The 27,760-nt window shown below is 43.3% G+C and overlaps 1 protein-coding gene and 1 long non-coding RNA gene across 5 annotated transcripts in view; one reads left to right on the top strand and one right to left on the bottom strand.

The window, feature by feature from the left end:
• Nucleotides 1–27,760, top strand: part of LRATD2 (LRAT domain containing 2) — a 134,155-nt gene that overhangs the window by 29,087 nt on the left and 77,308 nt on the right. The gene's annotated exons all lie outside the window — the stretch shown is intronic.
• LOC109273146 (uncharacterized) lies at nucleotides 13,641–22,950 on the bottom strand. Its single transcript, XR_002082852.2, has 5 exons — nucleotides 22,853–22,950; nucleotides 22,124–22,159; nucleotides 15,705–16,465; nucleotides 14,133–14,389; nucleotides 13,641–13,815 (listed from the first exon to the last, which is right to left on the bottom strand). It is a non-coding gene; the product is annotated as an uncharacterized LOC109273146 (long non-coding RNA).

The following is a 27,760-nucleotide window of genomic DNA, read 5'->3' as shown; positions in this document are numbered from 1 at the left end:
CAAGCAAGCACTAGGCACCAGTCTCTTAGCAACCAATGCCAACAGAACATATTTGAAGATCTCCCAAGAATTCCACTATGCTCCAAGACTGGACAGCTTGGGACCAGTCCCTGCATCTCCACATCCTACAAGCATCCAGCCTGCCCTCTTCCAATGAATCCTCTCTCTAAGATCAATTATCCTAGATGTCCTCATCTTGTTGTGGGTGAATGGAAGCAATGCCATACCCAATACTACGAGGCTCCTTGGAAGAATTCCTTTTCTCTAAGGAAGCTTCTAGCCTTCCTATAAACAAACTATTGGGAATGTTGATTTGGATACAGACCAGGCATTCTTGTGGAGAGGGGTCGAGGTCCTGTCTTTAGGACACACGGCTACTTAGCTTTGTCCCCATCTTTGAGGTTTCAGCCAAAACTTCGTCTTAGTAAACATTGGCTATTATCCTTTTACCCACAAGGAACTGAACTGCAAAGAAATTTGTTGCCAAATGCCAGTAGTCACTCAACTTGTGAGAGCAGAAATCAGATCTGAACCCTGATCTGTCCTTCTCCCTGCTCAGTCTTCCCTGTACTCCAAAGCCTTCTCCTAACCGAAGTTGCCTAGGACCAAGAAGAAGAGATTACACTTAATCCTATTTTACAGATGAGCAAACAAAGTCTCCAGAAGTTTAAGAGTCCACCTTGTAGACTAGTCAAAGTCCATCTTGTGGTCGAGTCCAAGTTCCAGCAGGAAACAGGTGGCTCACACAAAGGAAGCAGCTCGAAAACAGTTTAATAGAGAATCATTTAGAAAGATGTGGGCAGCATTAGGAAGACACAGGGGATAGTGCAGTTTTTCGGGACTAGTTAGCAGCAGGGCTGTTACCCCCAGGGCGAAAAGGAGGAGGGAAGGAGAAAACGGTCTTGAGGGCCACTTTGAGAGGAGCAGAGAGCTCAGGTTGTAGGAGCCAGCAGGTCCTAAGTCATGGCTCAGGAAGGAAGCCAGCCTGCCTGCCTCTACTCTCTGTCTCCAAGCTCCTCTGGGAGTCAAACCCAGTAAGGAGCCAGCAGGCACTACCTGTGCCTGTTAAAGCTGTCCCTATATATGGGTCTCCCAGAGCCATGAGCAAGGGGATTTGGGGTGGAGAGTGGATCTGACCCACTCAGCCAGTAATGGTGGAGCTGAGGTTTGAAACCGTGTCTGCCTACCCCAACCCCTATGTCACATTTGGTTGCCTCTGCCTTTATTTCATGATGCACCTGTGACAGTTTGGCTGCATTGGAAATCCTCTCGGGGCAGGGACTTTCTCTTACTGTGTTTATAATTGCTGCCATCCTGAGCACACACAGATATTCAGTAAGAGTTTGTTGACAGCATTAATGGGTGGAGGGGCAGGTTACAGATAAGCTTGAAACACAGGAGGACAGTATGAGCAAACGGAGAGAAATGATAAGCATTGCAGGAACTTAGTGTATAGGTATTTATGTGAGACAGTGTAAACAAAGTTATGTATACATACGATTTCACATTACTTAGTTCATAGACATTGTCTCTTTTGAAGCTCACCTCAGCTCTTGGATTATCATCCCTCGAAGAATCACACAAGCTTATTTGTGTAATGACTGTAGCTGATAGGGATACGTGCTCAGGTCACCTCATAAAATCAGCACTCTTTCCAGTACCTCCCAAATGAGTATAACATGGTGAGATAACAGCATAATCATGGTTTGTTCTCAGTCTCTGTCTCTGTCTGTCTGTATGTTTGTCTTTCTTTTTTTTTTCCTCCTGCCATTGACTCCTTGAAGAAATCAAGTTATCTGTCTTTTACGATGTCCCCCATTCTGAATGTGTGTTTGTTTCCTTAGAGTTTTATTTAACTTGTTATCCTTTCTCATGCCCCTTTCCTATAGATGAGCCCTTGAGGATTGATTTGATTCAGATTCAGAATCAGATTTTTGTTTTGTTTTGTTTTTGGCAAGAATACTTCATGAGGGCGCTTCGTGTGTGTCTCATACTAAGCACACCAAGCTAGACACAAAGTCTGACTACTCCACCTCTCCTGCGGCTCAGATGAATTGGTGGATTCGGGTGATTTACACAGTTTTAATTATCATCATCAATGACCGGTATTGTAAAGTTAAGTATCAGCAAGGTAGCAGGCACTCAGCTTGGCATCACGTGTATGTTATCTTCTTGAACCCACACAAAAACTGCATAAAAAGGTCTCCTCGTGCTCGTTTATTAACGAAGCGAAACAGGCTCAGAGGTTAAGTGGGTTGCCTGAAGTCATACAACTAGTGAGTGACAGAGGCAGGGTATGGAGTAAGGACTGATGGACTCTGGAGTCTATGTTCTGAACAATTAGGTGACATCATCTGTAGTTTTATTTCTTTCCAGTGCATTCTCACAGACTTGCTCCTAGAGATTTCGATTCTTGTCCCTTGAGTGGATGGTCTGTGTCAGAGTAATTTAGACTTTTAACGTTAGAGCCAGTGTTGGGCAAAGGGCCAAAGAGGGAGGCCACTTCGGTACCAAGCAGTCCACAGGAGGAGGAAAGGAAAGATAACAGGTTATAGGGCCAGGTGCTTAGAACAGGTGGCATAGGCAGCGAAGTTCAGAAAAGCAATCTATTCAGATGCTTTTAATTGCACTTTATAAAATCGCAATCCAAAAATAACTTAAGAAAAAAGGATCTTTGATTTAATCAGGTCACCAAACTATGGAAAGGCCAGAGATAGGCTGTCCCCAGGACAGTCCCCAAGTACTAGAGTTCCATTGAATGCTCTCTCCATCTCTCAGCTCAGCTTCTTCATGCATGCTGGTTTCCTGCTGTCAGGCGGGCTGTCTCCACACGGCAGAAGCAAAGCTACAAGCAGCTTATCCTTACGGCTAACTGCATGAACAGAGAGGAAAGAGAACTTTCTCTTCTTAACTTTAGTGGAAAAAATTCCAGGGAAAAACTCTGATTGGCTGAGCTTGGACCAATCACTATGGCCAGGGAAGGGGAGCCCTACCATTGGGTGACTTGGATCACATGTCCCTTCTATGACCAGTAAGGCAGGTCCATTACTGTAAGAAAGGAATGAATCACACAGATAATGGCACTACGAGGGGGATTGTGAGCTGGATTGTCACTCCAGTCTCCATTTTCCTCCTTCCTTCTTTTCTTTTCTTTTCTTTTCTTTTTTCTTTTTTCTCTTTTTTATTCTCTATTTTCTTCTTTCTTTCTTTCTTTCTTTCTTTCTTTCTTTCTTTCTTTCTTTCTTTCTTTTCCTTTCTTCCTTGCTTTCTTCCTTTCATCCTTTCTCTCTCTTTCAGGTGTAATCGACATATAACATTATATTAGTTTCAGGTGTATGACACGATGATTTGATATTTGTGTACAATGCAAAATGATCACCAATGTCTAGTTGTCATCTGTCCCCATTCAAAGCTAGAATTTTTTTCCTTGTGATAAGCTCATTTTCCATATATTCTTATTAAGAAACAAATGACAACAGATGATACTTAGAGGCAGGCTCTTTTGACTAAAAAGAACAAATGTAAGGGGGAGATAATGGAAGTTAATTAAATACCCACATGTACTACGTAATATTCCAAATGCTACATTGTAGCTCGTTTAATCTTAAGCAACACTACCAGAAACTCAGCCTTTGATTCTCTCTCTTTCTCTTTGGGTTTTAAAGACTAAACTGAGGCTCACAGAAGTTAAGCGACTTGCCCAAGATCAAAGTTAGCAAATGTGAAGTCAAGATTTGAATCCAAGTTTTTATGATCCTAATGCCTATGCTCTTTCCTCTGGGTCAGACATCTTTCAGTGCCAGAGGGACTGAGGACAGAGGGATAATACTTAGCAACAGAAATTCTGCATGTAAAAGAGATGCTTCTTCCCCAAAATGAGGCAGGGCCCTATTAATGTTATAGGTCATCTGGCCAAAGCAAAATCAAACTCATGGCAGATACATCATAGAATAAAAACCGTTTTTCATCACTTAAACCCAAATTGAGGGACATTGTACAAAATATCTGATCCATATTCCTCAAAGCTGGTCAAGGTCATCAAAAACAAGGAAAGGCTGAGATGCTGTCACAGACCAATGGAGATTAAAGAGGCATGGCAGCTAAATTCAATCCTGGATTGAGTCTTGGAACAGAAAAAGAAAAAGACATTAATGGAAAAATTGGTGAAATCCAAATAAAGTCTGGAGTTTCACTAAAAATAATGTACCCATGTCGGTTTCTTAGCTTTGACAAATATTACCATGATAATGTAAGATGTTAATGATAGCGGACGCTGGGCGAAGGACATACAGGTGCTCTTCGCACTATCTTTACAGTTATTCTGTGAATTTAAAGTTATTCCAAAATTAAGTGTTTGTTAAAACAAAATTGTGTGTGTGTGTGTGTGTGTGTGTGTGTGTGTGTGTGTGTGTGTTCATTTTCCCCTGAGTAAACACATGATCAATTGTAGAGCCTGGGGCAAACCTGTAGGTGGGGGGAGCTCCTGACACAAGGTGTTATAGACTGAATGTTGTATCCACCCCCAGATCCATATGTTGAAGACTTATTCCTCAATGTGCTGGTATCTGGAGGTGGTGCTTTGGGGAGGTAATTAGGTTTAGACAAGGTCATGAGGATGAGGCCCCTGTGATGAGATTAGTGTCCCGATAAAAAGAGGAAGAGATCCAGAGCTCACTCGCCTGCCAGCATGTGAGGACACAGAGAAAAGGCAGCCATCTGCAAGCTAGGAAGAGAGCTCTCACCAAGAACCGAATCCACTGGCACCTTGATCTTGGACTTCACAGCCTCTGGACCTGTAAGAAATCAGTGTTTGTTGTTCAAGCTACGCAGTCTGTGGTATGTTGTTATAGCAGCCCGGGAAAGACCAAGACAGAGGATGACATCCTTTGTTCAGGGTGGCAAGCTAAAGAAACGATACTTTAAAATGAAATTGCAGTAACGTGGGGGAACTGGTAATGGTTGATTTTGACTCGTACCTCACATTCCACCCAGGCAAACCTTTCTTCTATGGTTGTTCGCAGTGCAGACTAGGATGTCGCTAAAGCTCACTTTCTTCTGTGCCACGTTTGAGTCACCAATCCAGGGTTGGACCCCAAACGGTGTTGAAACATGTGCCGCCCCTCTAGAAGTTGTCCCAGCACCCCCCCCTTCCCCAGTGCTCCATATCTCAGCTTCTGTCCATGGCTTCATTAATTCTCCGGGTTTGCAAACAGCACAGACCAAAGAGAGACTTGCTAATTTCTAATGGTGCCTGATCTCAAATGTACCATTTGGATGGCTTACTAAAAATGAAGAATGTTCTCCCCATTAAAGTCTTCGCAGATGATAAAACTGCATGATCCACTGAGAATATTATGGCTCCTCATTCCTTCCAATGGTGTCTCATTTTTCACATGTTTTCCTTAACCAGCTATAGGAGGTGGGTTAAAAAGAGAAAATAGTGTGGGTGACTTGGCTCCAATTGAGAGAAGAGTTAGGATTCTAAGCATGCGCCCAGTTGACCCTCTTCTTTTCGGGGTAGGACAGAGGGTCTTGCGTAAAGTTTATAAATACACAGATTTCAGAGTTGAAAGTAGGGTGACTGACATTCCTGGTTTGTCCATGACGGAGGAGTTTCCAGGCATGTAAGACTTTCAGAGTGAAATTGGGACAGTTCCAGGAAAGCTGGGATGGTTGATCATCCAGATGGAAGGGACCATAAAGCAATCTTCTCAGACATAAGGCTCCAAAATATATTCTCTCCTCTGGGGGTTCTGACTAGATAAATATTCAAAGGGGTCTGTACACGGTAGATGTGGTGTCAGGAAGCAATGGGTGTCATTGACAGAGATGGATTTGGGCTGGTCGTGGGGGCGGTACGAAGCTGGTCTGGCAGAGTCACAGTCAGAACACCTGGGTGCAGGTACCAGCCCTATTGCAAAACAGCTGAGGACACTTGTATACGTGATTCGTCTGTGCTACTCCAGCTTCTTCATCTGCAAAGTGGGAATAGTATTTAGTACCTCCCTCATATGTTTGCCTTGAGATTGAAATTCAATAACTCAGGTAAAGTTCTTAAAATTCCGCTTCGCGTATACAACGTGCTGGCCAAATATCACCTTTTATTATTGCTGTTGGTACCATTAGCGGTCTGGATTTGTATTCCTAGCTCTGCCGGTTACCAGTCCCGTGGCCCTGGTGATCGCAGCTTCCCCATCTGTAAATGGAGAAAATGAGACCACCTGACGAGGGATCAGGTGGATTTAGTGACAAAGCAAACGCACAGTCCTCGTATAGATCGTGGAGGCTGCTTTCTCCTCCCGAGGAGGTCCAAGTGGTCCAAGGCTCACGTCCTCTTGTCTCATATTTAGCTCCGTTAGTGGAGTAGAGAGACAGCAGGATTTGTAGACTGGGTCTTAGTCTTGGCTATGCCATGACTAAAGTGTTCATTTAGTGACTTTTCCTTAAAGCAAACAAACAAAATGCTCTGCTTTTCTTGAAAGCCTGGAAATTGGCTGTGGAGGCAGTTACCCAAAAAGAGTGTCAGTCATGCTTTGATAGAGGGAATCATCATTGGAAGAAGCATGTAATCTCTGTAATTATTCATGCTATAACCCACATGTTACCTTTGTCCTCGTTCTTCAGTTCTCGTCCCTTTCCAGATATATCCACTCAGGCACAATCATGACTAAGCAGTGTCATACATTGATGATTCTTTTTTAAGGGACCGTGGAGTTGAGGCTGTAACTGTAACTATAACACAATTCACCACGATCTCCTTCTAGTTCTCCTTTGCCGTTTCCTTCCTCTCTCCTTTCTTTTTCCTTTTTCCTTCTTCATTGCCCCCATCTGCCCTTTCTCTGCCTTCTGTCTTGCCAGAACACTTCCTCATTCTTGATCCTCTCCATCTCTCAGCCCTCGCAGTAGAGACTACCCTGTGTTCCTCAAAGGTGGTTTTCTCTTGCGCTTGGACCCATGGTGAGAGTACATTTCCCAGGGTCCTTTGCAGTGAGGTGTAGCCATGTGACGGAGCTGATCCACTGACATATGAGTAAAAATGGGGAGCACCGCTTCCTGATGACCTGGCCCGTAAAAACCTCGCATGGACGGTCCACTCTCTCTTCCCGGCACTACCGGCTCAGTGTTGAAATCCAGGGACTGTTGATGGTGTTGAAGCCTCCAGCAACCTGTCTACATGTGGGGCTGAACTACTTCTAACTCTGGTCTACACCTCTACCCCTTGCCATCACAATCATCTCTTGGGGGCTTACGTGAGTGAGAAAGTTCTTGTAAATGAAAATTAAACTTTATGTCTAAATAGCCCGAGAAGACTCCTTTCCCACTGTTTCGGATCTTGTGCTTTTCCAAGTCACTCTCTTTCTCTTTTTGCCATTGGTCAATTTTATTAGGAAGTGGATATTACAGCAATATGAAAAGGGCTGTTACACAGGAAAAAAAGCCACAAAGGGCAAAATTCAACCTCTTGGAGGTTGGGGGGGCGGGGACAAAAATGGAAGGGACAACACTATTGCTTTGCTTTAGTGACACTTTATGAGCTAACCTCCCGGAGACCCGGGACCACAGCACTTTTGCTCTCTCTTTCATCTTTACTGCCTGGCACAGAGTAGGTGTTCAATAAAAATGTGTTCAGTGGGGGTGCCTGAGTGGCTCAGTCAGTTGAGTGTCTGATTCTTGATTTTAGCTCAGGTCATGAACCCAGGGTCATGGGATGGAGCCTCACATCTGGCTTTGTGCTGAGGGTGGAACCTGCTTAACATTCTCTCTTTCTCTCCCTCTCTCTCTCTCTCTCTCTGCCTCCTCCCCTTCTCTTTCTCTCTAAAATTATTTTAAAAATGTGTTCAGTGGATGTGCATGTATGGCCTCAGATCCTCTAGCTACCTGCTGGAAGAACGTTTCTCTTCTTCTTCTTTTCTTTTTTTTAAAGTTTTATTTAAATTCCATTTAGTTAACATACAGTGTAATATTAGTTTCAGGTGTGCAATACAGGGATTCAACACTTCCATACATCACCCAGTGCTCATCACAAGTGCACTCCTTAATCCTCATCACCTATTTAACCCATCCTCTCACCCACCTCCTTCTTTCTTTTTTTAAATCGTTTTATTTTATTTCACTTTTTTCTTCATGGTTAAGTATACTCTTTAATCCCCATCCTCTATTTTCCCATCCCCTCACCCACCTCCGCTCTGGCAACCATCAATCTGTTCTCTATAGTTAAGAGTCTGTCTCTTCGTTTGTCTCTCTCTGTTTTGTTTTCCTTTGCTTGTTTGTTTTGTTTCTTAAATTCCATATATGAGTGAAATCATGTGGTATTTGTCCTTCTCTGACTGACTTATTTTGCTTGGGATTGTCTTCTCTAGCTCTGTCCATGTCCTTGCAAATGGCAAGATTTCATTCTGTTTTATGGCTGAATAATACTCCAGTATGTACATATGTATATATATACACACCACATCTTCTTTATCCATTTACCTATCAGTGGGCACTTGAGCTAATTCCATAGCCTGGCTATTATAAATAATGCTGCTATAAACATAGGGGTATATGTATCCCTTTGAATTAGTGTTTTCATATTTTTTGATCAGAGTAGTTTTAATTTTTTGAGAAACCTCCATACGATTTCCCACAATGGCTGCACCAATCTGCATTCCTACTAACATTGCAAGAGGGTTCCTTTCTCTCCACATCCTCACCAACACCTGTTGTTTCTTGTGTGTGTGTGTGTGTGTGTGTGTGTGTGTGTGTGTGTGTGTAGCCATTCTGATTCTGACAGGAGTAAAGTGACATCTCACTGTAGTTTTGATTTGTGTTTCCCTGATGAAGAGTGATGTTGAACATCTTTTCATGTGTCTGTTGGCCATCTGGATGTCTTCTTTGGAGGAATGTCTCTTCATGTCTTCTGCCTATTTTTTAATTGTATTATTTGTTTTTTTAGGTATTGCATTGTATCTGTTCTTTATATATTTTGGATACTAACCCTTTATCAGATATATCATTTGCAAATATCTTCTCCCACTCAATAGGTTACCTTTTAGTTTTGTTGATTTGTTCCTTCACTGCACAGAAAGTTTTCATTTTGATATAGTCCCAAAGGTTTAGTTTTGCTTTTATTTCTATTGATTCAGGAGACCTATCTAGAAAAATGTTGCTACAGTTGATGTCAGAGAGATTACTGCCTGCACTCTTTTCAAGAATTTTTATGGTTTCAGGTCTCACATTTAGGGCTTTAATCTATTTTGAGTTTATTTTTGTGTATGGTGAGAAAAAGTGGTCCAGTTTCATTCTGTTGCATGTGGCCGTTCAGTTTTTCCAACACTATTTGTTGAATAGACTGTATTTTTCCCATTGTATATTCATTCCTCCTTTGTCAAAGTTAACTGACCATATAACTGTGGCTTATTTATGAGTCTCCTATTCTATTCTCATATCTATGTGTCCATTTTTATGCCAGCACCACACTGTTTTAAAAGCTACCACATTGTAATATAACTTGAACTCTGTAATGTATCTTGAAAACCTCCAGTTTTGTTTTTATTTTTCAAGATTGCTTTGGCTATATGAAGTCTTTCGTGGTTCTGTACAATTTTTTTAGGATTGTTTATTCTAGTTCTGTGAAAAATGCTGTTGGTATTTTGACAGAGATTAAGTCTATCGATTGCTTTGGGTAGTATGGACATTTTAACAATATTTGTTCTTCTCCAAGTCTCTCTTTTCTTGATTATGTAGATCTCAGGCAGCTGTTTCCATGCTGGCACCCTCACAATCCGTGCAGTGCTCAGCAAAGAAGCCTTCAATTACAAAGGAAGAGTACATTCAATAATATTTATTTTTGGTGATATACTACCTTACATTCAACATATAATCACAATACACTATGTTCTCTCCCATTCTCTAGAAACGAGATAGAGCAAGGAAAGTCAACAGCTGCCTTCAGTGTTCTAAAATGGATAATACAATATAGTTTGGAAGTCAGAGAGCCTTATGGAAGTCAAAGCAGGGATAACTAATTCAAAGTGGACCTGGGGTGCCTAGGTGACTCAGTCGGTTGGGTGTCTGCCTTTGACCCAGATCATGATCTCATGGTTTGTGAACTGAAGCCCCACATCGGGCTTTCTGCTGTCCACACAGAGCCCTCTTTGTAACCTCCGTGTCCCCCTGTCTCTGCCCCTCCCCTGCTTGCATCTCTCCCTCTCTCTTTTTCTCTCTCTCTCAAAAAAAATTTTTTAAAACAACACAAAACAAACACAAAAACAAAGTGGACCTAAGTCAGGCAAGTCTTCCTAAGGAAGGACCTGACTTGAATCTTAAAGAATGAGTAAGAACCAAGCAAAGGGTGAAGGAAGGGCGAGCTCACATGAGAATTATAAACAGGACGGCAGTGAGATGGCATGACTTCCCCAGAAACTTCATTTTACATCAGGCCAGAATGAAAGGTATAGATGACTTGGGTTTGGATGATAAACCTGGAGATCCCAGCTGGGACCGGATCCTGAAGGACATCACATTGAAGGTTAATGTGCATTTGACACCATCTGTTCTTGTCTCCTTATTAATATACCATGTCATGATTCCCCAGTCACCACATCGAGAATAATCCCTGTTCCCCATACATGGCTGCCCCTGTGTGCTAAGCACAGTCCCTGAGGTGGGAGAGATATCAGTGCAATGACCGAGCTTTTCCACAGTCACTCTGAAATGTCACTGTCTTGGGTGATCTTAGGGTCAGCCTCACTCTGTGTGAGTTTGCTGAGGAGCTTCCGTGAAGAAAAAACCGTGTGGCATGGGAGAACGTGACACAGTACCTTAAAACTCTTCTTTGTGTGTGGGTCGTGAGCCTTTTCATCTTCAACCACAATATCATCACCGTTGCTGCATTTTGTCCTTTTTACTTATACAGCCCTTTACTGATGATAATGGTTTTACTTAAATTTGATCTTCCCTACTCTCCTCTACAATGTGCAAAATGGATTCTGTGATCTCATCGTGTAGGCCTGAGGTCTAGAGAATTGAGATATTTTGCCTCTCATCCTTTGTAGGTGGTTGAGCCAGGATCAGAATTTCGATTCAACAAGTGTTTTCTAAGGCTTCACCTCCTTGAGACCAACCATCACATCTCTTAAAATATTGCCACCTTACCAGTGCTTTAAATAGCCACTTAACCTCGATTTGAGATTTAACTTAAAATAGTGATTCAGCACATGAGCTTTGAAACAGAGGCTAACCTGGATTCAGAACCTGGTTCTCGGCATATTTGGGTGAAACCTAACCCTAGCAGAGCAGCGGGTTCTTACGTGTAAGTGGGACTGTGAATGTTTTCCTCATAGGGCTGTTGTGAGAGTCAGATGCGGCATTTAGCATACTGCCTGGCACACAGAATTGCTTAGTTTATGCTATTGTCTCTTGGTCCCTGGGTCCCTATTTGCAGTCATTATCTTTACCTTACACGAAATTTTAAATGTATTCGAGTGTAGGCAGAGTTGCACAGTGACCACCCCATACCAGACACACAGCATCTACAGGGCTCAGCTCATGACCAGTTTGACCCCTGGTACCACCTTCTTTTCCCCGTTATTACTTTGAAGGAGATGTCAAGCATCCTGTCCTTTCCTCTGTAAGTTATGCAACACGTACCCTTGAAAGATAAAGATTAAAAAGTAGTAATAACCATGGGGCACCTGGGTGGCTCAGTTGGTTAAGCATCCGACTCTTGATTTCGGCTCAGGTCACAATCTCACCGTTCGTGGGTTTGAGCCCTGCATGGAGCTCTGTGCTGACAGTGCGGAGCCTGCTTGGGATTCTCTCTGTTTTTCTCTCTCTCTGCCCCTCCCCTGCTCACACTTGCACTCTCTCTCTCTCAAAATAAATACATAAACTTAAAAAAATAGTCATAACTACAGTACAGTTATCACTTGGCCCTGAAAAACACAAAACCAAAGAAAACCAATAGTCATAGCAGACTGAATAGTAACTCCCCAGAGATGTTCATGTCCTGATCCCTGAACCTGTGAATAAGTTATATGGCAGAGGAGAATTAAGGTTACATACGGGTTTACGATTGCTAATTGGCTGACCTTAAAATAGGGAGATTATCCTGGATTATCCAGGTGGGCCCAAGGAAATCGTAAGAGTCCTTAAAGGGAAGAGGAAAGCAGGGAGGGAGAACCATAGAGATGGCAGCAGAGGAAGAACATAGTTTTTTTTTTTTTTTTAATTTTTTAATGTTTATTTATTTTTGAGAGACAGAGTGTGAGCAGGGGAGGGACAGAGAGAGAGGGAGACACAGAATCTGATGCAGGCTCCAGGCTCTGAGCTGTCAGCACAGAAGCTGATGCGGGGCTTGAATTCACAAACTATGAGATCATGACCTGAGTCGAAGTTGGACACTTAACTGACTGAGCCACCCGGGCACCCCAAGAAGGACATAGTTTGGTACTGCTAGCCTTGACGGTAGAGGAAGGGGGCCAAGGAATGGGGGTGACCTATAGAAGTTGGAAAAGGTAAGGAAACAGTTTTTCCCTCAAAGCCTCTAGAAAGAATGAAATCATGTGGATACCTTTTATTAACTCAGTTGAGACCCATTTCAGATTCCAGAACTATAAGATAACAACTTTGTGTGGTGTGAAAACCCCTAAATTTGTAGTAATTTGTTATAGGGCCGTAGGAAACGAATATAACAATAATTACCTAATATCATCAAATATTCAGTCAGTTTAGTTCAGTGTTTGAACTCATAGCTGAGAATTCTGGCCATTGTACTTCTCTGTTTGGACTAAATGTCTAAAATATTGCTCTCATAAAAATATTTCAGAAGGCTTTAAGTCTATTTTTGACCAGAGAATCCAAATGAAGTATGTTGCTTCTAAAATGAAAGATAATTCTTGATGAAGAATATTTTATTTTATGTTACTCATTTTTTTTCATTCTTCTTCTACTATGAGTTATCTATTTTGCTAACCCTTGGGAGGGTAGATATACTATGACCCACTCTTTCTCCTTCAAGGCTGTGGCAGCAAGGATAGCACAGAGATTAAAAACATAACTTCTGGGACCATACTTTCTGGTTAATTTCAGTTCTGCCACCGGCCAGCTGCATGATCTAAAGCAAGTTAACTACTTTCTCTGATCATCGGTTTCTTCACAGATAAAATGGGGATGGGGCGCCTGGATGGCTCAGTCGGTTAAGTGTCCGACTTCAGCTCAGGTCACGATCTCATGGTCCGTGAGTTCGAGCCCCGCGTCGGGCTCTGGGCTGATGGCTCAGAACCTGGAGCCTGCTTCTGATTCTGTGTCTCCCTCTCTCTCTGCCCCTCCCCTGTTCAAGCTCTGTCTCTCTCTGTCTCAAAAATAAATAAACGTTAAAAAAAATGGGGTTAATAGTGGTACCTACGTCATAGGAATGCTATGAAAATCAAATGAGTTCATTGTTATGTGTGGAATCCACAGAATGCTGCCTGAAACCTATTAAGCATTCCATAAATTTTTTTTGTTTATTATTATATTGTGCTTGGGTCAGACAGATCTTGTTCAAGTTCTGAATCCTTACCTTCAGGTCGCCACAATGGGATTAATAATGAAAACTTACTATATTTAACAAAATAACTGAAATATTTAGTATACAGCTCATAAAACACAGTGAGTAGTAGATGCATGTGATAATCATTTTTATTGTTCATTTAGTTGCTCACTTTACCTAGGAAATTCCGGGCTCAGTGATGTTCTATGAAATATTTACTGAAGTAAGGAAAGAAAAGCCAGGCAGTGATCTTGCATCTGTTAGTTTCTTCCAGGTTGGTCATCCACTTTTGCTACTGTGCTCTGGTGGGAGGAAGCAGAAGAACAAGGCTGGGAAGGGGTTCAAAATTGTTACAAGCATCATAGAAACACCCTAAACTAACTCCCAGTGAGGTCTCCCTTGTATAATCCCCTCCTCTGCAGTGTGGACAGGACCTGTGACTAGCTTCTAACCAACAGAATATGGCAAAGGATGTCAGTCCCTCGATTCGGTTACGCTATATGGCAGAGCATGCCTGCTGTCTAAGACGTAAGCATAGAAGCATTTTCTAGGAAACTTCTAAGTTAGCTGGAAAGTCATTATCTGCTCTTACTATGTCACAATAATTTTCTGGCATTACCTGACTCTTCAGTGAAAAACTTCTTGTATTGTTGCAGTCTGCTGCATTTGACTGATGGGGCCGATCAGGAAGGGGGCCAGAAGAGACCAATTTCTCTATCCAATTTCATTCCAAGTTTTGGCACAAAATTTCTCTAGAGTGAGGATATCAGTCATAGCACAGAGACTCCCAACCCGTGGGGCTGTGGAGAAGCTCCAAGTACTAAGTAAAGTGGCCCCAAGTCATACTCTCCACAATAGTAGAAATTAAAAGGCAGCCTGGAGAGAATAGGAAGGATTACTGAAGCACCTGCTTTTCCAAGCTTAATGACCACCCCCAAAAAGACTGAGAACCTGCTTGAGAGTCCAGGGAAACTGAGGCTGGGGCACCTCCTGTGTGATGTAGGTGCGTGCATGTGCACACACACACACACACACACACACCCCTCCATAATCATAGAAGCTTGAACAAATAATCCAAGATTGGCAGTCAGAAAATCTTTTATTTTTTTTAATGGTTTATTTACTTCTGAGGGAGAGAATGTAAGCAGGGGAGGGACAGAGAGCGAGGCGGATAGAGGGTCTGAAGCAGGCTCCCAAATGACAGCAGCGAGCCTGATGTGGGGCTCGAACTGATGAACCGCGAGATCATGACTTGAGCTGTATTCAGCTGTTCAACCGACTGAACCGCCCAGGAGCCCAGAAGATCTTTTTTTGTTTGTTTGTTTTTTGTTTTTGTTGTTTGTTTATTTATTTTTGAGAGAGAGACAGAGAGACAGAGCTCGAGCAGGGGAGGGGCAGAGAGAGAGGGAGACACAGAATCTGAAGCAGGCTCCAGGGTCTGAGCTGTCAGCACAGGGCCCGACATGCGGCTCGAACCCACGAACTGTGAGATCGTGACCCGAGCCGAAGTTGGTTGCTTAACCAACTGAGCCACCCTGGCGCCCCCAGAAAATCTTTTATTTTCAGCATACGTGTAACTTTTGTGTTTTATCATTTACTAACGAGAATAAGGAACAGGCACTATGAACTTTTGTCCTTGAAGATCTATAAAGACCCTCCTTAGGGTACATACACCTATCAACACTTGGAGATGCTCACCTTCCATGGCTGCCTGCCCTTCTCTGGCAATGGCAAAGGTACAGATTAAGACTCACTTCCTGCACTGCCAGCCGTAGCTGATCTCAACCTGGCTCCCCCTGGTCTCTATAGATACTCAGACCTGCTGATACTCTGAGCAGGAGGAATCTTGGGAACACCCGGGTCGTCTCTACCATTGACAGCAGAGGTCACCAAGCCTCAGAAGAGTGAAGCCACGTATTCAAGGTCACACAACCACTCTGGTGCAGGGACAGGACCAGCAGCCAAAGCCTGGTCTTCTTTCCAGCTCTGCCCCATTGCTATTCTGCGTCTGCTGGAAGAAGGAGGCAGTGGATGTTCAGGGAATGCAAAGTCATGCTAGTGTTTGGATTTTAAAATTTAATATTGCAATTTTAGCCTAAAATAAAACCAAATTAAAAAGGTACATCTGCTGCAAAAAAAATATTAAATAATGCACTTTGGGCGCTAATACACACAATTGTGAATAATTTACCTTGTAGATTTATTCCTAGTAGTAGGGCGGGCAAAGGCCCCAGGGGCAGGAAGGCAGCAGGGCTTTGTGGGACGTCTTTCCTCCTGGGCATTGCCCCCTCTTCCCTATTCCCTTCCTATATGGTTTGAGGCCATATAGTGGCCTCAAACTTCCCTGTGTTCTTAGGGGTACCCCTTCCCGCATCACAATTGACATTTCTTATGTTCACCAGGCGGCCAGCTGTATTAGTTTGCTAGGGCTACTGTAACCAAGTATCACAGCCTGGGTGGCTTAACCAACAGAAATTTCTTGTCTCATCTCCTGGAGGCTGGAAGTCCCAGATCAAGGTGTTGGTTGGGACGGCTGGTTCTTTCTGAGGGCTCTGAGGGAGGGCTCTGTTCCAGGCCTCTCCCCTTGGCTTGGTTATCTTCATGTTCAATGGCATTCTCCCAGTATCTTCACCTGGTCACATCGTCTTCCGTCAGTACATGTCTGTGTCCCACTTACCCCTTCTTAGAATAAGCACAACAGTCATATTTGATTAGAGCCCACCAGAATGACCTTGCTTTATCTTGGTTGCCTCTGTAAACACCCAGTCTCCAAATCAAGCTATATTCTGAGGTACTAAGAGGTTAGGATTTCAACACGTGAATTTGAGCCAGGGATACGATTCAACCCTTAATGCCAACTGCACTGGTAGACCACGTGGCTGTGAGCTGGCCAGAAGATAGGACTTGTTTCTCCCGGCTCTGAGTTCCTTTCTCAGTCTCACCATCGTCTGCCTGAGAGAACATGAATAGGTCACCGCTTCTTTCTAAGCTTCTACTCCTGTGTTTTCAAATTAGACGAAATCACACCTGCTTCTCAGAGCTGTGATGACAAACAGGATAGCATCCATAAAAAGTTCTAGGACAACACCTGATACATCAGACCTTTTCAGTACCTGTTTATGTTCCTACTTTTGTCCACACCAAGAAAATACCCATACGTAAGTACTTACTCTGATCATTATTAAAGGAAACTGAGCAAAATACATCTACATATCTGCCCTTGGGAGCTTTCGTTCAAAGAGAATGTCATATATAAAAACAAACAAAACCAATATATAAAATAAAGCACGGTAGTGGGAAGGATGGGACCAACCACCAAGGATCCTTCTTCTCCCCAATATTTACATATTCCCTGAGAACACTCAGGAGTAATTTCTTCCTTGTTTTTCGAGGTGTGCAGGGCAATGGCTTGGGTAGTTTTACTTTATATTTAAAAATAACAAGGGGCACCTGGGTGGCTCAGTTGGTTAAGCGTCCGACTTCAGACAGGTCACGATCTCACAGCTTGTGAGTTCAAGCCCTACGTTGGGCTCTGTGCTGACAGCTCAGAGCCTGGAGCCTCCTTTGGATTCTGTGTCTCCGTCTCTCTCTCTGTCCCTCCCCTGCTCATCCTCGGGCTCTCTCTCTCTCTCTCTCAAAAGTAAATAAACATAAAAAAAATAGCAAATGGGATCTATGTATGGTTATGAAATGCAATAGAAAAGTTGAAAATATCATTACATACTTTTTCATAAAAATCTGTTTATTTGTTTTTGGTAAAAAATAAGACCGTATAATAAGTGTCGTTTGATAAATCTTCACATTCCCTATGTTAACAACACCCCTTGAACATTGTTCTATGTTAATGCATGTCCTTCCCTAAATCATTTTCAATGGCTAAATAGCTTTTTGTTATATCGGTGAACCAAAAGTTGATGGGCATATAACTTTTGGCAAATTTTGAATTATTCTGATAATGAATATCATTTTTAGACCTTGTATATAGCTAATATTATCCAGTATTATTAGTAGTAGTATTATTATTGACCAATGCTTTGATGAGATCCTTAATCTTTCTACATCTCCTTGCTCTTTCCACTGGGATGATCATTAATCTTCGCATATATAGACCCAAACCGAATAGCTGGGGTTGTGGAAGATGAAAAGGACATGTTATACACAGAGCTCTATTCACAAGAGTTTTAAAAATCCGACACAAGGATTTGTAAATATATCTGGAGAGACTTATTATGCTCGTGCTTCAAATAAATTAGTTATCAAACTGCTGCTGAAAAGAAAAAAAAAAAAACCTCTTCCAGCAGGACATTTGAAAATAGTAGGGAGAGAGGATATAATAATTAGAATTCAGAAGAAGGTACTAATGAGTCATAGAGGAATCTGGAGAAAGGGTTTTGATTGGGAAGAAAAATGGCTGAGGGAGCATACAGAAAGTAGAGCCTGGAAAGGAAGTAGCCCTTGTCCATAATGTAGCATAAAGGGGGAATCCCGCCCAGAAAGTGGTGCAAAAAATCAAAGATCTCGCCTGAAGTAAGGAACCCCTTTATGATTGCTGGGGCTTTTGTCTTTATGGAATTTTGTGAGAAAGTGCTGGGAGGATGTGGGTTCTGGAGTTGAAGCTCATTGTGTCGTGCAGACTTAAGCAAGTCAGTTACTATCGCTGGGCCCAGCTTTCTCAATCTGTAAACTAAGGACACTGGGTTAGAAAATGAATAAGGTCCCTTTTAGATTCTATTTTTAAAAATCCTTAGTCTTTTAAGATTGCACAGATAGAAAACTAACAACTTAATGAGTAAAGAGGCTAGGAGGTTAAAAGTGCAAAGTCAGGGCTTCACCAAATGTTATTAAGCCTCGGGTCCCACCTCTGCTAAAGCCCCATCACTCCTGCCCTCTCTTCTGGCTCCTGTCAATTTACTATTCAGATCAACTGACTAATTCTGTCTGAAAAGAGAATGGAAAATCTCCGTGTCATCGGATACACTTTCGCTTTGATGGATGAGGCTTAAGTTCCAAAGAGAGTGTTAGGCAGGAAAATCCGGCTCTTTCAAACTAATTACTGCATATCTGATTTATTTTCCTCCTTAATGCTGTTTATTTTGTTTTTATTCAAAATATAAAATTACTCCCAGAGTTGGGAGATTAATGGCTTTCTTCTCCTTTAGCAACAGATCATTTGTGGATCCAGGTTATAAATAGGAGGTTAGAATCCATGACTCATTGTTTTGTTTTGTTTTGTTTTGTTTTTTCCTTGTTCATACAGGATGTCCCTTGAGATTAACTGTGGCTTTTTTTTTTTTCCTGTCAAGTTAGAAACATTAACATCTAATTATTTGTGGGCTGCTGTGTGCAAGGTTTTTGTTTTTAGGAAAATGTAATGCTTTTTTTGTGTGTGCCATTCTCCTGGAAAATTTCGTATTTTGATAAACTAGAATTTCAAACATCATTGAGCCACGGCCTGATTGATCACATTTTTGCTTGATTGATTCATCCATCCATTTAACAAATGTGTATTTATTGTACACTGACTCCATATAAGGAATGTGCATGTTCAGTGTTTCAAATACAGCGGGCTCTGATACTGAGGCTGGAAGGAACAGAGGTAGGGAATTGCTTCTTGGGTCAATTTGTTGTATGCTTGGAGTCTATTCATTTGTTTATTACGTGTTTCCTACTCATCCATCAAACATCTGCTACAGTCACCCATCCTGCTGGGGTTTTTGCACGAGTATGGTGCATTTGCCATTCGTCCGTTCATTTATTCAGCAGCAAAAGCAAGAACAAAATACAATCCCCTACCAGGTGTCACTCCCCAACTAGACTGTGAGATATCAGGAAAACCGTTTTGAAGGGCTTTGAATGACATATTTAAAGAACTTTGACTTAATTTAGTATCTGTTGTTGTTGTTGTTGTTGTTGTTGTTGTTGTTTTCCCCTGCTTTATCCATGCTCTGGTATACTCCCTGGCTGTTGAACTTGAGACAAGTTACTTAACCTCTCTGTGCCTCAGTTTCTCATACATTAAGTGGTGTACCCATCAGTATGCAGTCAAGAAAATAGAATGCACTGCAGATATTTCCAGCAGAGAAGGCTTCAGTGCAGGTGATTAGTTATAAGCCTTGGGAAGAGATCGAAGAATAAAGGGGAGAAGAGAACGACCAAGAGGGGAGTAGGCGCTTGCTTACCAGACTTGGCGGGAGCGCAGCCTGTGCGTGCTGTTCATCCGCTAGAGGCATGGTCGCTGCCACTGCTCTCAGGCAGTCCCTGAAGCTGTGAGGACCAGAAGGGGCACCCCCACTAACACCGCTACCACTGGTGGGGGGGGGGGGGGGCGGGACACCCGCGGCAGCAGGGAGCAAGCAAAACAAGACAAAGGCAAACTTCTCCCTTCCTCCAGCGTTCCAGTCTCTCCCAGTGCCTCCCACTGGCAAAGCCCAACCAGGAGGCAGCTGACCAGGGGGCCTGGGAACTGTAGTGTGCAGGCTCCCACGCGGTGTAAAGGAGAACAGCAGAGGGCAGGAATGGAGCTGGCAGCTGACAGGCAACCAGCACAAATGGGGACAAGGACCTTGTCTGCTTGCTGTGAGTTAATGAGTTCAAGTATGCAAGGCCCTTTAAAACAATACCTGGTGTTAGTAAGCGGTTGCTTTTAAGAATTATCGCTATTATCTAGTGACTCAGGGAGTCAGGGAGGGCTTGTAAACAGAGTGGTAACAGAAGCAGATTTACATCTGAGAAAGTGCAGCTGGGGGCCATGGAAAAGGAAGAACATTAATGGGTCACATGAAACGCAGGGACCACTTAGGAGCGGGTTGGAATATCTGTGCAATAATGGGGATGGAAAAGAGGGAATTGATTATAGGGTTATTGAGGCAATAGAATTATCCAGACACAGTGATTGGTAGGAGGATGTAGAAGGATCCTGTTCCAAGATGGTTCCAAACTTTGGGTATGAATGACTGTGTGGAGAGGGGATGGTCTCATTACCCATCATTATGTCATCCAGATGAGGGTGGAGTGTGTCTTATTTTTTAAGTCTTTATTTATTTATTTTTCAGAGAGAGAGAGAGAGAGAGAGAGAGAGAGAGAGAGAAGGAGTGGGGAAGGGGCAGAGAGAGGAGGACTGAGAATCCAAAGCAGGCTCTGCACTGACAGCAGCGAGCCAGATGCTGGGCGCAGACTCATGAACTGTGAGATCGTGATCTCAGCCAAAGTCACACTCAACCAACCGAGCCACCCGGGCGCCCCTGGAGTGTGTCTTATTGATCAATAACTCGTTGCAACGAGGAGAGCGCACAGTAGTCTTTGTGTTTGTGCCTGATTATTATTTATTGAGTGAATGAACCAATGAGTAAATTACTTAATGCCTTCACTTTATTAAAGATGAAATTGAAATATGGAGACAGTAGTTCACTTTCCCAGAGTTCTGTAACTAGTAACTAGCTAAGTCACAATTGTGAGTTTTCTTATGTCCATTGCCCTTTGCAGTGACCACACAGGGGACATAACACCACAAGCACATGAAACCACTGGTCCCTGTGCCAACTGTGGTTCTAGAATAACTAGAGACCAGATTCCTACTTTTAAGAGAGAAATTAGGATAGGCAACCTATATCCACACAAATAACCATGATGGCTGCTGACATTTGGACACTCTTCAGGAAAAAAATGGAGATCAGTTCCATTTATTTAAACAAGCATATGTAATCTGCCCAGGCTGTTTCTGTGTTAGGAGCTGGGGTATACCTTCAAATAGGATGCATCCCTTCTCTCAAGGGTCTTGCGACAAGGGATAGAATCTGAAAAATTATGTTGCAGGAGCTTTTCTGGATTTAGAAAGGTAGAACACTGGAAAAGAATATGAAAACTTACCCTGCGCACCATACCCATCTCGCAGTGGGTGCTGCCCCCCCTGGGATTTCTTTGCAAATAGCACAGACCAGAGTCAGAGCACCTGTGAGGCCAGCCTGGGTACCGAGACATCTCTACCACACCTCCCAAGGAAGACCTGGGAGATGATGTCCCATATCTGTGTAACCTAGAATATTCGTTAGAAGTGTAGGTTCTTGGGTCCCAACCAGACCTGCTGAATCAGAATCTTGTGGGCTAGGAGCTTCTGGCAAAAGTTCATGCCTGAGAAATGCTTCCTCTGGCCTCAAGCCAGGACCCTGCCCTGTTCATCTGTCACTGACTTGCTCCTTTCCTGAAAGGCAAAAGTAGTGTCTACTTCATTCAATCGCTTCTCTTTCACCAGAGCCCTCCTCATGTATTATGCATGCCTCTACATCTGTGTGCCTTCCCACTAGCCTTTCTTTGCTCTGTGATGACAAAAGTCACTGTCTAATTGCAATCCCCCAACTCCCCACAATGCATGGGACTAGGTTCAAGTTCCTGGACGTACTTTGCTTCCTCTTGACCTTAAGCATCTGCACAGCTAGTCCTCACTTCACCATCATCTCCATTTCTTTGTTTTGTTGTCTCTTAATCAACCACCCGAACAGCTCAAACATGTTCTCCCCCAGGAACCCATTCTATACTTCTCAGATTGCCACAGGTTCTTGGTGCTCCCCTTATCGGAGTCATTCTTTTTATTATTGTAGCTTTCTCTTTGTTTACCTGACACTTCTGTCTCTCATGCTTGACAGTGCACTTCTGTGAAGGGAGGGAATTGGGTCAGATTCTTGGGACCCCCAGATTCTGGTCTGTAAGGTTAGTCTCCACTGAGTTAAAGGACAGCAGAGTTGATGAGCTAACTACACATCCTAGCCTCTGGCACACGAGCTCTACCCTGGGTTCTGGGGAAAGAGAAAGAGAAAGTTTCCCTCCAGACCACGGTGTCAGCTTAACATCTGCCACTTCTGGACAGTGTCCTACGGCTGGGTGAGCCTTGTATCTTTGTACCTTTGGGTGGTTACCCCTGTTTGAAGAAGGTCTTGAGGGTAAAGGGGAAGTCCCCACCAGGGGTCAAAGCCCTCTGCACATTCTGAGAAACTTGACCCGAGGAAGAGGTAACACTGCTTTTCCCTTCCCCCAGTCATTGCAGAGGGCAAGCTTCTCCACCCTTCAATCTCAGAAACAGAAGCCTGTCCCCAACACACCCAGTCATTTGTTTTCCAGGATTTGAAGCAGAATTAATTAGCTTGGAAAAGCATGGGGAGAATGCTAAGCATTATTAATGGCATAATTAACAGTTCCTTCCTACAGGGGCTGGGTAGCTCCGGTCTCCCTTGGACAGCTCTTAAAGATGGACCCTCTTCTCCTCATTTTCATTCTAATAAACTCTGCTGAGTGCCCTGGGACTCTGTTCCCAGCCACTCCCTGGCAAAGTTGTTACCAAGGACCCACCTGTACCAGGATGAGGTTGAGTCCCAGGCTGCTGCTCACTCTGTGGCAGAGGAAGTGGATGGACACCAGGCATAAGTTCTCAGCAAAGGAGGGAAAACCTAAGGGATGCAAAAGGGAAGCAGACTGAACGTGAATCAGCACTGTGTCCCAGGATCTATGCTTGATGCTTTATTCACTCAATATAATCCTCATCACAGCCCCATAAGGTAGACACATTGCTATCTCCATTGTACAGGCACAGAAAGGGAGGCTCACAAAGGATACATGCATTGTCCAAGGACACTTTTCTAGTAATTATCAGAGGATTTACCAAAAATCTCTTTTGGTTTGGTTTTGAAATAACAAGTGTTCAACCAACATGTAGTATTGATAGATTCTCTACAAGGACCTAACACTTTACTACAGGTCCTGTGCATGGGGCTTTGTCCCCCTCCCCCACCCAGACGCCACCCCCCTCAATAAATCTCTCTGGGCTTAGCACTTGCCTTCACCACGGATCTATCCCATTTCCTTTCTTTCTTCTATTTGTCCACTAGTATTGCCGCCTTTTCTGGATTCCTATGGCAAATGAGAGATGATTCAAGTTAATGATTAAAGAGACCTGCCTTGGAGTCAGTGTGCATTACAACCAAATATCAGCTCTGTTAATTGATAACTTTGCACTTTGGAAGATGTATTTAACCATTCTGTGCCTTTGTTTCCTCATCTCTAAACTGGGGATAATGATAGTTAATTCAATTATTGCTGACCCCTAGAATCCCCATTCTTTCCACATTCTCAGCTGAGTGAAGCCTTAGCTCCTCCAGGGAGCTTTATGTGGCCCGTTACATTGAGTTAAGGACCCCGCTCTGTCCTCTGATACTATCCTATATGCTTTCTTGGATGACTACCCCCACCACATTATTTTATAAATGCCTACTGCACTTGACTAGTACCGTGTGCTGTACCATGAAATACCATGTGTTGTTCATCTTTGGATTCCCCAATAAACCAGGATGGGTCCTAGCTAGGATGGGTCCTAGCATATGATGAATCTCCAACTAACACTTGTTGAAAAAGTGAATGAATAAATGAATGAATGAATGAGTGAAGTGATTATGAAGTTGACTTTTGAAAGATGAGTAGAGAGGTAAGCAGACAGGGAGGCAAGAGGTAGAAAGAAGGACAGCTTAAATAGAAGGAGCTATGTGAGCAGAGGCTTGGAGACATGGAGCCTTTGGGGATCTGTATGGGAACTGAGAGTAGCTGAGGACAACAGGGTTACAGGCTCCAAGTTAGGGGGACAGAGTGGCATTAAATCCAGGGTCCTTTTGCTTCTGGGATCAACACTTCAGAAGCCTTAAGTCTCAGGATCCATCGAGGCTTGAAAGGAACAAAATATTGGTTCAGCATGAAGGATGTTTTTGTTGTTTTGGTTTGTTCCAGTTGAATCACCAGATAATGCATTGATTTGGTCACACTTTGAAACCATCCAGTAGGCATATTTGTAGAAAAAACAAACAAAAAAGTACTTTTCATTCAAGTCACAGTTCAAGACAACAAAACAAAACAAAACATGTTTCTTTAATTAAAAGAAGCACTGAAACCATTTTGGCATTTCTGAAATTGTCATCCATCGTTCAAACTACCGTGTCTGCGTTGCCAGGGCAAGGGTCCTAGAATGGGCATTTTATCCCTGTACAAGGTATCAGAAAGGTGAGACCGGTTTTTCTCTCCAGCCCCGTCACCAAATCCTCCATAAGGAAGGAAGAGTCATTTTTCTGATTGATGGGAGAAGATTTCTTCCACTAGTTCAGAATATTTTCAGACTGGAGTGGTGACTGATTAAAGGTTGAAATCAATAAAAGGTTGAGATTTACATCACATAAATATGGAGGATGTTGTAAATATAGTTTCTGCAAGATTTATTTCGGGTTGGGTGTGCGCACACACATGTGTGGGATCATAACATAAAACATATCTTTATTTATGTATTTATGTATGTATGTATTATTGTATTGTATTTTAATTCCAGTTAGTTAACATACAGTGTGAGGTTAGTTTCTGGTGTACAATTTAGTGATTCAACACTTCCTTACATCACCCGGTGCTCATGACAAGTGCATTCCTTAATTCCCATCCACAATTTCACCCACCCCCCTGCCCACCTCCCCTCTGGTAACCATCAGTTTGTTTTCTATAGTTAAGAGTCTGTTTCTTGGTTTGTCTGTCTGTCTGTCTGTCTATTTTTGTTTTGCTTTGCTCATTTGTTTTGTTTCTTAAACTACACACGAGTGAAATCATATGGTATTTGTCTTCCTCTGACTTATTCTGCTTAGCATTGTACTTTCTAGCTCCCTCCGTGTTGTTGTAAATGGCCAGGTTTCATTCTTTTTTTATGGCCGAGTACTGTCCCATTGTGTATATATACTATATCTTCTTTATCCATTTATCTATTGATGGACACTTGGCCTGCTTCCATAATTTGGCTATTGTAAATAACACTGGGTGCACAAACATAAGGGTACACAGGATGTGAGGGTGATCTGGCTGTGACACCCGTCACCCCATTGATCACTAGCGTTGAGTTCACCGATCTGGCTGGCTGGGCTGAGGTCCCCTTCCTCCATCACTGCTCCTTGTGCATCCCTCCCGAAACTGCACGATCGGTCTGTCGAAGAGGATGACCTTCCCCGATCGAGGAGGATCATTCTTCAGGCGAGGCTGTAGGAGTAGTTGCACTTGCCTCTAGAGTCTCCAAATAAGCTCTCAAGGTCCTTTCTCAGGAGAATGCAGGGTAGTCAAGTTTCCAAGACTCCGGACACATCCAAAGGAGGTGCTGCATGACGCAGCCTGCCTTTCTTTTAAAACAGCAACAACAACAAAAAACAACAACAAAAAATCCACAGAGGGGTGCATATATCTTTTTGAATTAGTATGTTCATATTCTTTGAGTAAATAGCCAGTAGTAAAATTACTTGATTGTATCGTAATTCTATTTTTAATTTTTTAATTTATTTATTTATTTTGAGAGAGAGAGAGAGAGAGAGCACATGAGCAGGGAAGGGGCAGAGAGAGAGAGAGAATCCCACGTTGACAGTGCAGAGCCTGATGTGGGGTTCGATCTCACAAACCATGAGATCATGACTTGAGCTGGGATCATGAGTTGCATGCTTAACTGACTGAGCTACCCAGGTGCCCCTGTTTTTAACTTTTTGAGGAACATCCACACTGATTCCACAGTGGCTGCACCAGTTGGCACTCCCACCAGCGAAAACATATCTCTTCTTGTAGGTCTTGGTCAAAACCTTTTATGCTTCCTTACTAGTTGGTGTCCCTGGCCTGAGATGGCTCATCACAGGCCATTACTCCCGCAGGGTCTGCCTGTCTTCACTTCCTCAGGTCACTTGGCCTGCTTCATGAGCACGATGTTTCCTTTGTTTGCTTCATGTCCAATGTAGTAAGGACATCTGGATCCAGGGCCTCTTCTGGAGGCAGGTTTAGAGGCCCACGGTTTCAGTGGTGGTCGGTTAGGGTCAGGAAGTTAGAGCCAGGCTGAGTTTCTCGGTGCTGCGGACTGAGGAGCACGTCCTTCCTTGGCAGAACAGCTGTAAGGAATGGAGTGGTCAGTGTACGAACAAAAGCGTGGCCAGCCATGAGGACCAGCGGGGGCTAAGAGGCAGCCCTCGCTCTGTGCGCCAGGCCGTGCGCCCATGGGGCTGCTGTCGCCAGAAAGGGCCCCTTTTTCTGTCTCATCTGAAAGCTCCCCTGTGGGCCCTACGGCTTTGCAGACTCCACCCAGGAAAATGTACAACCCTTCCTCTTGGCAGCATATCCAAGCTGTAGTTGTCCAATCCAGTTTCGTCCACGACGAAGTTGAGATTTTTATTTCTGGACACCGGTATCTATCGTCAATGGGCTCCCAACTCAGAAGATGAAGGCTTGTAATTGTTACCTCCGAGAAACCACAACATCTATGTGCCCAGCTAATGAAGGGTTGGTTCCCTGCTCCCCACCCCTTCCGGAAGTCTGTTATTAAGTCAATGTGTATCTAACAGCCAGAAATGTAAGCCATGGCATTTGAGCTTGGCTCAGCCCCATGCATTGTTGGGGGGTTTTCCATTTTGGACTTGCTTTTTCCTCCTGTTCTCAGTTGGTGCCTCAACTGAGAGCTAGAGCCTCTGAGTTGGTGAGGGACTTTGTTCTGTCCTGTTTCTTTTTCCTTCCTTCCTTTAACGCCGTTCTTTTCTTCTTCCTCTCCTTTCCTTCCGCAGCTCCTTCAGATCTGTCTCTCCCATGCTCTAGTGTTTTCTGAGTACCAACTTTGGTTAACCGCTGCCGTTCTTCCGTGCAGGTCACACCCTCCCTTGTGATACACACACAGAAACAACAAAAATTGAATGCGAAGAAGGGCATGGCCCTGGTCTTTTGATTCTACTCCGCACCTCTTTCTATTTTGCTTATATTACATAGGGCATTTATTCTGATTACGGCAAGGAGACATGCTTAGAACCAGATACACATGCATTAAAATTTATTTTCTCCTATTAATTTCTCAGAAAGGCTTACCTTTCTGAGCCTCAGTTCTTTAATCCTTATGTTGGGAATAAGTTGGAAAGACTCACTGAAGATCGATTGATTTTCTTCTCTCTTTCAAATGGTGCTGCCCCCACACAGTTACCTGGTACTTTCAGGGTAGGCAGAGATACAATGTCACCTTCATGCTGATCTTTAGGGTGTTATGTTAGGCATGCGGGCGGATGTCAGATTGTCGCGGGATTTTTTACCTCAACACCTCGGGTTCGTCGTCTCGCCGCTTTGAAGAACGAAGAGGTGGACACAAAATGAGCAGAAGGCAGAAGTTTATTAGAGTGTAAGATCAGAAAGGAAGAAGAGTAGAAAAACTCTCTTTACAGAGAGGGGGTGTTC

This window comes from Panthera pardus, unplaced genomic scaffold (assembly GCF_024362965.1).
Source record: "Panthera pardus isolate Hobbes unplaced genomic scaffold, ASM2436296v1 HiC_scaffold_7, whole genome shotgun sequence".
In the NCBI taxonomy this organism is placed as follows: Eukaryota; Metazoa; Chordata; class Mammalia; order Carnivora; family Felidae; genus Panthera; species Panthera pardus.
The sequence above is the reverse complement of the archived record's forward strand: the minus strand, read 5'-3'. Positions and strand labels throughout refer to the sequence as shown.